Consider the following 18578-nt stretch of genomic DNA (forward strand, 5'->3'; position numbering starts at 1 on the left):
ATGTGATCTGACGGAGTACATGATTGTAAACATAGGATTACACTTGTTTATGTCGGTCGAAAATAACAAAGGTTTCCGGATATACTATCAGTTCCGGCATTGGCACAACGCTGAAAAACGGACATTGATAGGAAAATAGTGAACAAGAGATTCATTGATGTGTGAACGTCATCCATTGCTCGAATTAATAGACTCATCAATATAATATATATTTTTTTAACAGCGTAGTCACCGTATACATGTGAAATCAAACCTTTTCTAAATACATATGTTCATTTTGCTTTTAGAAAATAACAAAATCAAAATACGAAAACATAACATATATATAGAAAAATGGATATTTAACACACATGTAGAAGATTTAGAAAACTCTTTTTTTAATACTTATGTTTTATCATAGCCATGGCTGTGACTAATATATCTTATAGTTTGCCGCCACATATCCGTAATTTTGTAATCACACTGTTAAGTTATGTTTTGCGCTACTTGTAACCACCCACTCAGAACTGTCACAAGGCAAGCTTATAGAGGTGCCTGAAAGTAAATTATTTTGGTTAATTCGGTTTATCCTTCACCTTTTTATTTGTAGCAGATACCCAACACAATGTCATGACAAACGTTCACGGGGTGCCTGTTATATTTATTTTTCAATTACTGATAACATAGTTGATGCATTGCTACTTGGTATAGAAACAAATAGTTCACGTATTTGTTGCCTAAAATACATAATGCTGTCATGAAAAGCAATTAAAATATGAACAGATTTAATACATCAGTTTAACATTAAATATTTCATGAATCTGTTGTCTTAAATAACATACTTTTTGACATGAAACGCAATTAAAACATAAACAATTAATACATAAATTTAACAGTGTGACGATGATGCCTTACGCTCAAAAATGTCCGCGCGCAATGGTTCCACGATTTAGATAAATTAAAGTGTTGTAAAGGTTACAGATTTAAAGTTGATATAAATCATATTTATAACTTAAGGTATGACCCACCTATGTTCAAACGTTCAAAACAATGTTACAGCAATTTACTGTATCCAGTGAGAGACTTTTTGCAAAATTTTAACGACTTTTATTGTGCCGTTTTTTTTATTATAAATTTTGTATAATTCATGATATTTCCTCAAGCTCAAATAGAGACAAATTTCAAAGTGATGGACACTGACCAAAAATCCGCAAATAATTCATTTTACCATTAATTTTGATAAAAGAAACATCAAATTATTTGTAGTTAAAGATGTACTAAATATATGATCTTTTTCAGTTACATCCATAATCAATGCTAATATTATTTTGTTGACAAAATAAAACTGTGACTATCGATTTTTCTAAGGTGCCTCAAGTAAATGGATTTAATAAAACAGAATTTTAACGCCAACATTGAAACATTAAGGCCGTGTCCTGTGGGACTCTTTTAAATTTTGCTCACTTCATTGAAAAATAGCATTTGGGGCAGAAATAAAACCTACCTAGATTTCTTCCACAATATATAATCTAAAGTGTAAAGGCAAAATAAAGAACTTTTACCTTATGTATCTCAGTATTTTAAAAGATGTCTAACTCTGCCCCCTTCTGTTTCAGAGGTAAATTTACTTTGAACAGCAAGAAATTACTTATCACATGGAAATGTTTCACTTCTGTAGAATAAATCAATAATAAGTCTTGAAAAAAGTAAAAACTAACTAGAAAAAAAGGAATATAAGAAAAAAAATTGGTCCCAGTGGGGCTTGAACCTATGCCCCCTGAAAAAATTAAGTCAAAATAACTGTATTGTAGGAATTGAATGCTCCTCACTAGGTACACTATTACATGGGTCATACCTTAACGGGATATGCCATAAACATCATCATTCACTGGAGTTGTAATTCAAATCTTTTGAGCATGTGCTCATGTAGAGGTTCTTTGATAGCTGGATGTCTGTGGTCAATCAATCCGTCTGTCCGTTCATTCGTCGTCCACAATGTGCCTCTAACATCATTTGATGCCGTTTTACCAAACTTGGACAGACGCATACTGTGACTTCTCAATAACTTGTTCATTTTATTCCAATTTACCAAACAACATGGCCGCCAGAGGTAAAAATAGTGAAACAATCTTTGATATTTTTCTTGTACAAAGCCACAATGCCCAGAGTATACAGTATCGTCTAGTGGTGTTCTACAAAATTTGTTCAAATAATATTCCAGGGGTTAAAATTGTCCACACCCTGTACATGTTTTACACATATTCATACAAGAACGATTAAAAAATATTGTCTAAAATACTACGGGATAGAGCTTAGATATCTGGCGTGTTTCTTTGCGTATGGGTTCTCTACCAAGTTTGTTTAACTCATGTCCCTCTGGGTAAATTGGCCTTGTCCTAATGTTCAGCTATAATTTTGAAAAGCTTTGAAAACTTTCTTGTCTGAAACATCAAGTCCTTGACCTAAGGCATTTGGTCTGGAGCTTTGTGTATTGTTTTTTTACCAGTTCCTCTTGGGTAGAAACTGCCCCTGCCCTTGGGTAGCTTATTTTTCATGAGCATATACAGGAAGACTAAATTTAGTATTATTACAGTCTAAAACTGCAACGCCCTGAGCTTAGATACTTAGAATGAGGCATAGTCTAGTAATACTCTTCAAAATTTGGCCAAAAGTCAAAAATTGCCACTTCGTTGAAACATTTGTTTCATTTAAATATAAATAGAAAAAAACTCACCACTTACCGAATTTCATTAATTTTATTTAATGGGTCTAGGTCAACGTATTGCAACCAACGAAAAATTATTGTTGCACAACCGTAGGCATTTTTGCTCTACACAGCTACTGACCTAAACAAAATCGCTCATGTGAAATTGCACTGCCTGGTGAATAACAACTTGAACGATTTGTGTGATCACTTTCTCATATATACTGTAATTAGCTATGTACATTGTTACTTGTTTGTTCAATTTCCTTCTCATTACCAACTGTACGATTTTTATATCTAAGTTTCAACCATATTTTATTACGATATTTACATTCTTAATTGATAATGCAGATATTATATGTTGCATTCTGTTACACCCTCCTCAACCATTACCTTTAATTAAATTTATATATCGTATTGTAAAACCAACATTTAAACAATAAGCAGCATATGTCCATTTTGGTCAGGTAAGCGATATATGGCCGCCATGGACCCTCTAGATTTGGTAACATCGCATAATTATGAAATCAGTCAAAGAGCTATAAAAATAAATAGATCGGCAACTTGAAAGGCATATAGAGAAAATATTACCAACCTCACGTGGGAACTGAATGAGATCTCGTTTTACTGGTGTATGAAACAGACAGCAGAAGGATAAAAATTTGTGTCGTGAAAAACTTTCTATCGGATCGTTTGTTTATACTGATAATGGTGTCTTTTTAATGTTATTAGTATTTTCTACATGGGGAAGGGATGAATTTATGATTGGAAGTCTGAGAAATCAACAGTTGTCGTTTGAAAATTGGACCCGATTCGGTTTATTACGTGCCGGCCGTATCACCAGTGTAATACTTTAATGAACGTCTGTTGATTTGATCACGAGTGATCAAGACAGCAAACGCTCGCTAACACGAGCTTACGCGAGATTATCTCGTGTTGCCATACTGTGTATTTTATGTGTGTGTGTGTGTGTTCGGGTTTAACGTCTTTCTCAACAATTTTTCAGTCATATGAACGACGGTATACTTCATTGAATCAGTATAATAGTATTTTTTCAATGTATCATAAAAAAGTTATAAAGTACCGCTTACCGCTCTACATTTCAATTTACATTCATTATGGATGCAAAAGTGGGCAATTATTTTGTCTTTTATACTGCAGATTTCCAGCATTCAACTGCAGATCGATGCATCATTTCTCCCCAGTGTCAGTAAATCAGAAACGAGCATTCATTTGCTTAAGAAATTTATATGATACCGTTATGACTTTTAATCCGTTAAGAACAGACAGTAAAACATATTAGAACCCTTGCTTAGAAACAGAATGCGCAAATACAGAAGAACCTTTGATGGAAAATATTGATTTAAGGGCTATATACCTCTATGTGTCCACGGTCTTAACAATGGACAATTGAACTCCTTCGTTTGTACCATCTGTCAGCCAAACCGACAAAAAATCTTATCTAAAATAGCCTTTAGGTTCTGCTTAAAATTTGCTTTATACTTCAATGCGTCTTACAACGGCTTATAATACGTACAGTAGCTTACAGCTAAGTACATCCAAAATTGAATATTTTTTTGTATATAACATATTCCAACATATTACAGCTTGCTTCAAGGGACTTCTCCTTGCTTGTTAAAAGTTTGCACATTTCAAAAACACGTCCGAAATGATGTCAGTTATAGTCTGCAGAAAGTTAGAGAACTTTAAATGTTTAATGCCTTTACCCGAGAAGCTTAGAGAACCTTTTATGCATTTATCCGAGAAGTTAAGAGAGCTTAATATTCCTTTGCCCGAGATGCTGTGTGAACTTTAATACCTCTACCCGAGAGGCTAAGCAAATCCTAGAAGCTTAGATAAATGTAATACATTTACCCGAGAAGCTAAGAGAAATTTAATGCCTTTACCCGAGATAATACCTTTACCCGAGATAATACCTTTACCCGAAGAAAAGAAGAACTTTAATGCCAAAGAAGCTAAGAGAACTTACCCGAGAAAATGTTGCGCCCTTATTCTTGTCATGCACAAAGTGGCAACAGTCTTACAGAAGGACTAAAGAAAGAAATACTACTGTCTTAAAATGTATTTTCATATTTGATTTGTAAGCGATTGACTAGTTGTGGTAGGCTAATAAATGAAACGCATTTGTCGTCTGTGTGGAGTGAAAATTGATGCTATATTTCCTGTAGAATTTATGTCATAGTAAACTGATTTGAACAAAAAGGTAGACTACATGTATAAGTAAGCAAGACATTCGTCAAACGTTTCCCAATCAGTTAAACACAACACACTGCCCAGTGGAATACATGTCACATACATGTAGTATACAAATATATGTTAGTAGAAATATTTTATAAAGCAAGAGAATGGAGACTCGCTGAGATGCTATGAAAACCGAATACAAATATAGAATCAGAGTTAGGAAAATCAGTTAACAAAGCTTTCACATTTACAGACAAAGAGGTAAATTGTCATTAATTATGTCAAACCTACCACTCAGTACACGACACTTAGCCTCAGTTTAAAAATCTAAAAGTGAATGACCATGTTGATTAATAAATTTATTTATCATACTGCCTTTTGGTATGTAATCTAATCAGTTCTAATATGGGGGTTAATGTCTGCCGCGATACACATATTGTCCGCCTCACATTTCATACACACTTAGCAAAGCATATGTGAACAAAACCCTAAAGGGGAGCGGTGGTCTAGTTGATAAGGTGTCGGCCGCTCAATCCAGGGGTTATGGGTTCGAGCCCCGCAGTGGTCATGACCATGTCTTCTCATATGACACCAGAACTGGTTTTTCCAGGAAGCGGACACGAGAGTGGTTACAAAAAGCTTGAAGCTTTCATCACAACCGAGCTAAAACAAAATAGTATATTAAACTAAACCCCTTAGAGCGTAACGATCTCGGGTAGAGTTTTCTGGTGGTAAATAACATGAGTATACCTATATTCCTAAGCATTAGTGTATTAATTTGGTATATAATATCCCGTCATGAATTTGATCACTTATAAAAATATTGGTATTGTCATAAATATGCAACCAGATGTTTTTTTCAGTTTGAGCATTTCTTTGTACTTTGGTGAAAGTAAGTACATACAAAGTGTAATTAGTTACACTAATGATAAATAGAGAAAATACATCTTCGTTTAGAGAAGTAATTATACTTTAGCGTATTTCATTATTATAAATGGTCCAACCACACAAGTTAACAAGAACTTTTTTAATTGATTCACGTTCTTGTTGCTGGTGTTGAACTTGCGATCTGATTAGGCCGTAGGTATTCATGAGCAACACATGTCCGCTAGGCAGTTGACAAAGTATTACCCTGGCTTTTAGTTTAATTAATCGTTCGGCGTGATAATTGCTTTTTTTTTCAACTACATACTGTTATAGTTCTTGGGGTCTATAAGATTTGCTTTGTTATCAAGCACCTGTATTTTTACCTTAAGTCTTTTGGAAACTTAGTTTCGTTTACGGCGGTCGGTTTTTAAATCTCGCTCGAATTCTCGTAACTCTGTGAGCATATTGTACGGAACTTGGTCAATTGACGCTACTCGATGATGCCTTCTGTTTTCTGCATGATATCCTTGCCTTATTTTACAGGTAGTCCGATTGCAATAACAGGGCGTTTCGTGTCATTTAAAGGATTGCTTTGCAATGTACGATAGTTCCCGCTTTTTTTCGTTGGTGGTGTTCAATGATTGCACATTCGTTCCGGACTCCATTGCGTATAGCCTAATCGGCACATATTTATTTGTTCTTAGTAGTTGGTCAGTATCATATATAGCTCTCACAAAACAAATCAATTGACAGTTCATCTCGTAAGAGCCTGATTTTGTGTCAGTCAAATCTGTTTTAAACTGTTTTAAACTTTTTTCCGTCTTCTCTTTAAATTCTGTAACTGCTGAGAGTAGTAGTGTATCTAATTGTTTTGTCATACTGTTAAAAGCCTCCATATATCTTAAGAATCCCTAGGTCCGTTGGACACCATGTTTGAATGTTTAAAATTCAAAGTAGGATTACTGTTCTTGTATCATTTACGAACAATGTCTTGGTGTTTATGGGATAAGGATCTTTTTCAGGTCCTTACGTTATTGAATTTGTATCCCTTTAAAATGCCATTCCGTGTGGCTTTTTTCAAGTTTAACCCATATTTTTAATCGGTGGGCCTCCGATTTTGACCTGTTTAGCGCTAATGGTGTCTTTCCGATCTACTACCGCCTCTTTGTTTCCTTTTCCTATACAATCGATATGTTTTGTCAGATTTAAATAGAATGTTTTGTGAAATCTTCTCGGATGCGTTAAGGTTAATGGATTCAAATGCTCTGAAGTTTTAGTGATTCATTTCTGAAGAAAGTGGACTAGCGCGTCTTTATATTTCAGTTGTCAAGGATTAATTTTCTACTTTATACAGCTTAGGTTGGCCTGTAAAAGTTTTTACATGCACATTTGTTTCACTTTTTTCACTGAGTTAGCTTTCTTTTAACATATGTGTAGCAATATAAAATCATATACTGGTATGCTTCTCAAAACTCCTTTTATATACACAGCTGTTTTATATCAGCATAATACAGAAACTCCGTTTAAGTTTGGTTCGAAAAAAATCCAGTTACTATACATAAATCTTAAAGACCATAAACTGTACAGACCGCCTCGGTAGCCTAGTGGTAGAGCGTTCGCTTCGAGTGCGGGAGGTCGTGGATTCGATCCCTGGCCGCGTCATACCAAAGACGTAAAAAAATGGTACTAGTAGCTTCCTCGCTTGGCGCTCAGCTAGGACTGGTAAGCCCGGTGTCAGTATAATGTGACTGGGTTGGGTATCATGCCACGTGTCTACGGCGTGATATTCCAGTGAGGCAGCACAATAAAGTTGGGCATTGTGCTCACTGCTACAAGTAGACACCGTCGTTTATATGACTGAAAAAATGTTGAAAAAGACGTTAAACCCGAACACACACACACCCACACATAAACTGTACATGTTGTGTATTATCTTTAAAATAAAAATGTACTCAAAAATGGTATTCTGAACATATTAATGTCCGCTCCCATGATCCATCATAAGTCAAAGTATTGTGAAAGTTACTGTTCTGCAGCTGCCAAAAAAAAAAAAAAAAACGTTTGATAGTTTTACGTTATATGTCATTAATGGTCAAATTTAATTCAATACAGTTTGTAGCTTCTTTTTTTACAGATTCACATTAAACAACCATACAATTTGATTTCTTATCAATGTAACTTTTTTACAGTATAGCTTTACAATACCATCTGGCGCTTTCCGTGTCCAATTTAACACTAATTGCAGCTGCAAAAGACGACAATTACTTTGTCATTACTCATTATGTATACTTCGAGCACAAAACTGCCAATCGATGCACAATTCCCTCCAGTTAAATTAAATGAAAATCGTAGACTGCATTTATTTACGGAATTTATTTGGTACCGTTACGACCTTTAATCAGTTTAGACCAGACAGAAAAAAAGAAAATATAAATATATGAAGTCACCATAGCGATCTAAAGACTAAGCTTGTAAATAACAGTTGTATTGACATGCCTGAGGTGTGCTGTGATTCGTGACACAAAGCCCGACGAACAATATGTTTTAATACATTAATTCACTGTGTATAACGAATATGCCCCCAAAAACGTGAAAATGGAAAATTTAACTGTTTCTTTTACGTCATCAATTAATATTGCGATTTCCAAAATAGCCAGCCCACTATTTCGATCACAGTTAAGTACTTGCGATACAGTTATATTACACTTATAGCTAAATATATCAAGGCATTCTTTGATTTTAATAGGGAATATTTGTATATGCAGGTGTGTTTTTATTACAAACATATAAATGTTAACACTTTACAAATGCAAAACAATGCATGTGCTGATTTCTTTTTTTATTTTTTATTTTTTTTTCGTGATATTTATGACTGTTGCTTATGCATTTTTTTTTTTGTTGCATATAAGAATCTAATTTAATAATGATCAGTTTCACTTACTAAGTTATATTCTCATTCAACGATAAAGTATCTATAGCCATTATTGATATTATTGCATTTAATGTTCACTCGATGAAACATATTTTTTACCCTACGTCGAAATAAATACATGCATATAAAACAAACAAATTAATACAATGATATTAAATGTCTAATGTTTGACTCCCCCGCGGAAATAGAACTATGAAATTTGGAACATAAAGCGGTAACACGCGTAGTTGTAGACAGATGATGCAATGTGTTGCAGCTAAATAGATATATTACATTCACAATACATTGCTATGATAAAGTACGCAAAGTAATCCGCACAATCAATTGTTAATACATCGGATCCGGATACCTATTTGGAAATTTCACTCATGTAATTGCGACATTTTATGCAGACATGCATCTGTTAGTGACCTTTTTACATCATTCAGGATAATGCATTGCATTTAGGAACTCTAGGTCAAAATAAAGAAAAGCACACGTTTTGTACAAAATACTGTAATAAATAAATAAATGAATAAATTATGTTCCTACAATAAAGACAGATGAAACAGCTGTCCAAATAAATGTTTTGCGTAAGTGCATGACTAGAAAAGTTCTATTTTCGATATTGCGCATGAACTTTTACATCAGAGCCATAAAGTGAGGTTATCAGTAACGTCAGAATCAGTGAAACAAGACATTAATTTATTATATACCTATATAAATTCTGTAAAAAATCGGCTTGTATTTCACAATTAAATATTCCGTATTGTACATTTTAAATTCAGTATTGTACCTTCCGTATTGTATGCTGCCGGACTATTTTCATTAATATGCATGATTCGACACATTTCTATAAATAGTGCACATAAAAACTTCACTAAGTTCCATTTAATATCGATAAACATTGAAGATTTCGTTCAAGAACAAAATAAGAATCAAAATGGTAAAGGTATATAATAAAAGGGTCATTATAACAGTAGCTAGATCTGGGACTTTGTATTCGGCTCTTGTGGATTTTGCAAGGTCGAATCACACTCGGCGCTTGCGCGCCTCGTAAGATCCGATCTGGAAAATTCCACTCGAGCCGAATACTGCATCCCAAATCAAGCTGCTGTTATAATAACACTATTATATTGTATGTACGTAACGGGAAATATGGCAGCCATATTTCGAACAAAGGCAATATGAACCTTTAATAGACCATTTTTGCAGCGAGTTCTTACATCGTTATTTATTTATTTAAGTATCATCTGACAAATTTACATATATTTGAGAACTTCTGATTGAGTTATTATACTTCATATATAAAACTTAAAGCCCATAAGCTTTAAATGTTATTAGTTTGATTATAAATAGACGTATCTAAAAATGTGCTACTATAAAAGTGATATAACGTTGCTTCAGTTTTGATAACAATTGAGAAATAAATTTTAGTTTACAGCCAATGGAAGTTCATTTTTGAAGACTGTTTAGTAATACAGTGTACGCCCACAAAGTGTTTAATATAGATTTGTCATTATTGTTGCGTATAGCTTCACAGACAAATTATCTAAATTGATCTTGTCTTAAAATGAGTTAGGAAACGTCGTTTAGCCACGTCCAAGCGGCCTTTCTTTCCGTCTCTATCCCAGATAATGTAGAAAAGAGACATGGCAAGATAGGATAAGATTGTATGAAAGGTAACGTGCAGTAGATCCTAAGCAGTAGATCTAGAGTTATGTGCTCTTGAAATATATAAAATGACACATCTATATGTTTATTCTCTACCGTCTTTATTTTTTTTAAACAAAACCGAATAACATTTACACATCATGTCCATACTCGGCGGGCTTGGCTCAGATTTAATATATATGAGATTAGAACATCTACAGTTAAATGTCATTGATCAAAGAACTAATAAATACGTCTTGTCTTGTATAGCCTAACGCCTTTTTTAAAACAATACAATATCTTACAATATTTACATTTTGATTTTTCAAAATATTGTTTTACTAGTGCGGTATGCAAAGCTTTTCGTAGGAGACTACAATTAGAGTAAAATCCATTTAAACATTACAAGGTCCTGTTCATATGATGCATAGAAATATTGGCAGTCTATATCTATCTAAGTCTTTTTTTGCGTGATGCTTCAAAAATGCAATTTCGTTTGGAACTATATTCGATATTGGCATTAAAATCGTGCACAAAAATACAAGATTTTGTCTATACAACCGCCCACCAATATCTATTAAGATTAAGATTGAGATCCGTTTCAACATAAATGGTAATGGAGCGACTAGGGACTGAATTATAAACCAATTTCTTTGACAAATGTGCAAAATCCTCATCAATATTTCTTTTACATTTTCCAATTGTTATGTTTGATAAGAGTGTATGTATTCCATGAACAAAATATTTATTCAGTCCACCAAGTTGTCATGTAACATTCGTATGTGGTGATAAGACAATTCGACCATAATGTAAATTGATTTCCTATACCATTATAAATTATGCAAAAGCAATGTTTTACTCATATCTACATCTCTATTATATTACTACTGAATTGCCTAGATAACAAACATCACTGATGGATTATTTGTTTTAATGTATATGATATTTTTTAAGCAACATGACATATTCCATATGATCTGCGCCATTCAGTATACGTTACATTATTTTTACATACGTGTGTGTCGTAAAATATTATTGTTTCTTTTTATAAGTGGTTCACAAACCATTTAATGTTTTATGTAACAGGTAGAGCAAAATATACCGTTTAATGACTGCTCCTCGTATTGAAAAAGTCGATCAAGCCGTGAAACAGCGTCAAAGTCAGATGTATTACAGTAGTGTGATCTCAAAAATGATATGATGTTACTGAAACCCAACGACAGAAAACGTGTTATAATATTCCGCAAAGTTTAAATTGCAAACAACTCTCCTTGAAAACTAATGCTGATTTATATGTATATAAGGTACTTGGGCTGTTGTAAGCTATGATGGCAAGGCTGTTTGAAATTTTCGTACACGGGCATTAATGGACGACACGCAAATTATACGATTATTTCGCTTTTAAATTATAGGTGATACCTCACGCAATTGTTTTGGAATATCATGTCATAAGATCTCCAAAACCGTCAAAGGAGTTGATATTTTGTTATGGTTACAATTTTGAATTCTAATAAACCAATAATAGCGTACCGGATATGTCATAAATGGCTAGATAACGTAATGCATTATAACGCTTATATCTCGTTAGTCATTACTTGAGCCGTGCCATGGGAAAACCAACATAGTGGCTTTGCGACCAGCATGGATCCAGACCAGCCTGCGCATCCGCGCAGTCTGGTCAGGATCCATACTGGTCGCTTCCAAGCCTATTGCAATTAGAGAAACCGTTAGCGAACATCATAGATCCTGACCAGACTGCGCGGATGCGCAGGCTGGTCTGGATACATGCTGGTCGCAAAGACACTATGTTGATTTTCTCATGGCGCGGCTCACTCATCTTTAAGTTTACATTCACGGCTCAGTGCAATGTTATTACATTTATGTAGTTCTGCACGTTTGATACAAATATTGTTGTACAAAATAGACTTTACTGAACCATATTTATTTCAAAGCATTATTGTAACCGAAGGAAATAGATAGAGGCGTGTACTTGATTTTTACTTAAACCGTCATCAAAATAATGGCCAATCGGTCAGTTTCCATGACAGGTTTCTTCAGGATATCACAGTTAGGTTTCTATAGGATATCACAGTTAGGTTTCTATAGGATATCACAGTTAGATTTCTGTATGATCTCACAGTTAGGTTTCTATATGATATCACACTTTAGATTACATTTTAAATTAAAGAAGAAATTTCACAGATCTAGATTTTAATGAGTAGGTTTAGCTATTTTAAATCATGGGCCAAATGAAAAGTATATGTCTTCATAATTCGCCAAACATCAAACGCAGTCTTTACATTGTTGCCTATTTTATGTCATTATTTAGTACTTTTTTTCTTTTCATGAAAACCAATCTATTGTCTAAAAAACCAACTTTACGAAAGACAGTATCGCTGTTCGTTTAACTCTTAATACATGGGATATATTCCGAGCTACATTCGTGCTACCTGTACACTAATCTAGGTTTTCCGGATAAATGACATTACGCCGTTTATTCCGATTAATATGCAGAACTACCTTAAATGTTCTTTGCAAACTGCTTTACGCTTTTAAGTTCACTTTTGCATTCATTCAGCTGCAAACGATGACAATTATTTTGTCTTTCATTTTCCGATTTCCGGCACAAACCGCAAATCGATGAACAATTTCTTTCCAATTTAAGTAAATCAGAAACGAAGATTCAATTGGTTTAAGGAATTTATCTGATACCGATATCACTTTTTATCAATTAAGATCTTGTGAGAAGCTTTGCTCAGGAAAATGCTGAGCAAATACGAAAAGACATTTTCTTGCATCGCGATATAGGCAAATGATTGTAGTTTGAAGATGCTCAAAATTTGCTCTTAATTTAGCTTTGAATACATAAACATAAATTATTGGGTATTATGACCTGCCAAATATTTCTATCATACTAGTACCATTTTATTACAGTACCTTGATCAAAATGGGGAGTGTCTGTGTATTTTATTGTTTTGTAATATGCATAGGATATATTGTTTTCGTTGTTTTTATGTTCAGTACTAAGCCATCATTTTAATTGGGAAACATATGCCATTTCCATGGAAATACACATTACTGCATCACTGAAGGGGCCTTGTATACTACCGTATGAACACATCTGCGATGTCTCTAAATTGTATTTAAGTACTTGTAGCATGTGCAGATAATCCGGGGCTAGAGGGCGTGGATGGTAGCGTGCATCTCCACCACCGTCCATGTACAGGCTGTAACAGAGTCTGAAGCATTTTATACTTTGTCGAACTGTGCGGCCAGTGGAGTTTCTACTTTTTCTATTGCATATTTTCATTCTTTCATGTTGATTGCTGCGGCATAAACTCATAAAGTATTCTTGTCTTCTCGTAAGCAAGTAGAAATGGGCCGACATGAGACATGTTACGTCATAATAATTGACTTCAGAGTGATATATCATCGGTCCCAATGTCAACAGTTCTTTGTTGCCGATTTTAACACTGTTGATTTCGTTCTTAGTATTGAACTTAAAGACAAATCAGATTACGCAAGAACTAAAAATATGACTGTTATTAACAAAGAAATTATCATGCCATAATTTTCACTTGAACAAAGCTACACTTAAGCATACTAAAAATAATCCGAAAATCTTATCACAGTATTATATATACTTCTATAAACGCATATATATACATTTATACCATCAACAACATCGGAATATACTTCTGCCGCATTTAGAAAATTTAAAAGAATTTTCAACTCCCATGTAGCTATTTCAGTTTTTTGTTTTCACCATAAATTTATGACGCCATTAGTCCTTTATTGTGAAATTCCGCGTTGAGCTATTTAAAAGGATGAACTTTGGTTGGCATGACATAAAAGAGCATTTGCCTGTTTTGCATATAAGCTCAAAATATCTTTCGCTTTTGACACAGGATTTTACATGTAATCTCTTGCTTTTGTGGTACTCGGAAAATATTGCTCTTCGAAAGATATTTCAACTATATATTGATTCTCTGACACAAACTTATTAATATGGTTTCACTACATTTTGAAATGTCTCATTTGTCTCCAGTTTGAAAGCAGAAATTATTTGTCTGGAAATAAGCAATGGACATTGAAACCGAAACGTTCATTCACTTAGTTGTGGACTGATGGTGCAACAAAGTGGTCACAATGTACTGTAGTTGTATGGTATCCCTTACATTCCTGCATTACCGTGAAATAATCTTCACATCAGCATATGTCTGCAAACTATCTAGATACAAATGAAATGCATTAACTAATGGAATTGTCTCGACGGCATAAAATATAATACGAATAAATAACTAAATATAATACAGAAACTGCTTGACAAAGGGCACTTTTACGGTATTCGGGATATTACAAGTTTTATCATTCAGCTTCACAAAACGTTAAATACACATTTTGCTCTGCTATGAGTTGATATTATATAAAGAAACCTATGGTGACTTATTTATGTTGCGTTGTTAATTTCGATTTGTCGCACTGGCTCCCGCTTTAAATTTTGTACGCACGCAATCACGCCAAATGTCCTTAATCAGTCACCATAGAAAATGCCGTTGTGATAATTATACATTAAAGATGACTGAAATGTGTATTTTTTGACATATTTATAATTAATGTGTGTTACTACGGTACCTAAAACCTACGGACTATTTTAGTTAATACAGATATTATATGCAATGTGAATAATGAGGTATATATTTATTTTTGAATAAAAATGCGTTAGGAACTAGTTTGTTTTGAAGAGGTAAAAACATATCAGTGTAGACGTTGACAGCAAGTGAAAAGATTGAAAATGTTGTAAATGATGAGACATCTTATTGACATATGAATGAAAGCTTCGTTGTTTGTGATGATTTAGGTGAATATCAGATTCTAATATGAGCCGTGCCATGAGAAAACCAACATAGTGGCTTTGCGACCAGCATCCGCGCAGTCTGGTCAGGATCCATGCTGTTCGCTTACAGTTTCTCTAATTCCAGTAGGCTTTGAAAGCGAACAGCATGGATCCTGACCAGACTGCGCGGTAGTTTAAAAAAAGCTTTAAAACTAAGTTACTGACAGATTCTATGAAACACATGAGAATCAATTGTTTATCTAAAACTTAAAAGCGTTCGAAACGGTATATTAGCGGTAAATCGCCTTAATTATAAAGTTTAAAGTGAGGTCATTTTTAGCCATAATCTCAAATTCAGTCACATTCAGGCTCCTTACATTTATAACAATTAATGTATCTACAATTTTTATTGTACAGAAACTATGTTAATTTATCATAGGTAAAAGTATTATGTATATCAGACATCGCCTTTGTTGAAATTGGAGTTACTTTAAAACTCCATATGTTCCGAGAGCATAAAATGACAAGCTTTCGAAGTTTTAACGAAGTTTGAATTAAAACTTGCTGCAGCTAAGACACATCGGCTGCATTTACCCAAAAAAGAATTTTCATGAACACCACGGCATTATTGTAAAATATATTATGTGCGGACACTAACTACAGTAATAGATGTCCATGTCTTTAAATAAATCTGTGCGAAATAAACTGTAATGCATTTTACATTTAGATTCACTTGTGCTGTAAAGAACAAGGAATTTTGAAAAGGCAGAGATGTCTGCAAAATCGACATTTGCAAAATCAATAATTTTCTCACATTTCTCTCTTTTGTAAGATTTAAATAGAATGTTTCTTGAATTCCTCTCGGATACACTTTGATTAATTGCTATTAATGTTATTTCGTCTATACCCAGAGGTTCAGAGATTAAATTTCTATAAAAGTGAATTAGCCCGTCTTGTTGTTACAAAATTTGCAAGGATTAATTATTTGTCTCGAAAATAAAGAATAGTTTAATCTAAGTTGAACTATAAAGTTTCTACTACTCAAACTTTTTTCAGCATCTTCACATTATTTCCGCTTTTGAAATAAATTACAATTACCATCTACCTATTATGTACAGTAAATAAATATAAAAATCCAAATTTTCAAATATAATAAGCAAAATGTTTAAAAGGTCACCATATATCCAATTAAATCTTTTCAAAAGATTTTAACAATATGAAAGGAAACTTATTCAATTTTGTATAAAAATGATGTTGATAATTTTTTTCTGAACAATTACTTACACTACGTAATATATTTACAGTATTACAGACTTGAGGATTAAGCTGCGTGTAAAAAAAGTGAAATTTATCATTGTATAAAAAGGAAAAGTTGATTGTAGATTGAAGACATTCGTATGCAAATGAGGATGAATCCAAGCAAAGAGAATGGAGGTTGACTTTATCCAGATTATTTCCAAAGTACTCAGGTTAATATAGGAAGGACTATAGCTGATTAGCTTTTTAAACGTATTGAGAAAACATTATTTACCCACTGAAAGTTGAAACAGCAACAATAAATAGAAACATTTAACGATCAATAAATAATTTTAAGCACAGATGTTGATGTTGATAGGTAAACGTTCGTATTTATATGAATGATTTGTTGTTCAGCAACGGAAATTTCAAACTTATTTTATCTAAAGTGGAGGTAATTTGTAAAGTTTCAGTTTTAAAATGCTCCTGTGAAATATTCGAGTAATTTTACTTTAATGTGTTCTGTTACTGATTTCTATTTGTTTCAAGAATTTAACAAAATCTGCAATATTAATATGCAGCGTCTACTAACAAGAATAAAGTAGACTAAGTATTAATTTTAACATGCGACTAATGACAATATCCAGAAAATGACTGAAGTACACTTAATATTAAAATTTATGCATCTTTTAGTCAGATAACTGTTGCGATAAGTATTATAAACTGAACAGACGTTATGTATTTGTTGTTATACATGTTCAAAAATATCTAAACATCCACTCTTAAGTATTCGCAATTCCTTTGGATATATTTCACTAACTTACTAACACTAGACTTTTTCTTAAGGGTTTAAGCGATACACTCCCCTGTGCGATGGCTACACTGAATCTTTATAATCTTAGAAAATATCATATTTTCGGAATCAAATAATACCACATTAATGTAACTGTGTGGGTTGAAATAATGTAGAGACTTACCCTAGCCCATATTTACTTCAGGGAAACAACCTTTTTATGATATTATGCAATAACACTCATCAATATTTCGAAGCCCTTATCAATATCCGCACAGGGGTTGAATGTGCTGACAAGGTAGCAAAGATATAACCGCTTCTATGTTTTACAATATTTATATCTGACGAGAATGATAGTGCTTTTATTTGATGATCTAGATGAAAGACAAATCCATTAACTTGCCATATTACTTCCGTATGAGGTGGTAAGTGAAATTGACCATGGTGTTATAGCTAAATAGATTTCATACTTTCGCCATACATTACCATGATAAATTATGCAAAAGTAATCTTTTTACACATATCTGTGTGTAAGTCTTGATACTGAATTTCCTATATTAACAAATATCACTAATGGGATTGTTTCATCTGTATAAATACGATATTTTGGCATCAAAATGATATATATGCTCCTTAAAGGACACTTATATTATACGTGATATATAAGCCCTACTTCTTTGTCAAATATCTGCTTATTTTTCTGGTGCTTAAAGATCATTTCATTTATTTGCGGCTGTAGGAATATTTCTATACGAGCGACAGATGCTCCATTGATATCTAAATCATGTTTTAAGAGTTGGGGCTATCTAAAAGATGATTCTTCACTTCTTAATAAAATCTGGAAATTAGATCCCTCGGAAGCATCGAGAACAAGGCAAACAATGAAAATTGCAGACTCGGTTTGATTGAGTCTGTTCATGGGCAGTAATGGAAAATGCAACACTGCCCACGCCCCCTAGCACCGGCTTTAAGCAGTATTCAATCTTCAAATCTAAATGAATTGAAATCAATGATCCCGAAGGACCAGAAAATATAACAACACTGAGATGAAGATTAAGACACACATAATTTACAAAAAAATATAAAAATAACCAAACAAGGCTGTATGGGATGAGGCTGTGACTTTAGTATAAAAGTTTTAAATAGAAAATATGGCCTAGTTTAACTGTTATATATATCGTTTTATATTGTACAAGTTATGAAAAGACAATGCTCCAGATGTATGGAAGCATTATGCAGGAAACGATTGAGCTATACGTACTCGAGAGTGCTTGAACATATGTAGTAAGTTGTATTTAGTACGAGTTCATGTACAAACACAAGGATACAAAGCTAAGTTTTAAGGAAGTGAAGAAAGACCTCCGAATTTTAGCTCATTTGTATATAAAGATTTTAT

The 18578-nt window shown here is 33.4% G+C and overlaps 1 protein-coding gene across 3 annotated transcripts in view; it reads left to right on the plus strand.

The window, feature by feature from the left end:
• LOC123549170 (small conductance calcium-activated potassium channel protein 2-like) overlaps positions 1–18578 on the plus strand; it is a 107151-nt gene that overhangs the window by 53360 nt on the left and 35213 nt on the right. The gene's annotated exons all lie outside the window — the stretch shown is intronic.

This window comes from Mercenaria mercenaria, chromosome 6 (assembly GCF_021730395.1).
Source record: "Mercenaria mercenaria strain notata chromosome 6, MADL_Memer_1, whole genome shotgun sequence".
Taxonomy (NCBI): Eukaryota; Metazoa; Mollusca; class Bivalvia; order Venerida; family Veneridae; genus Mercenaria; species Mercenaria mercenaria.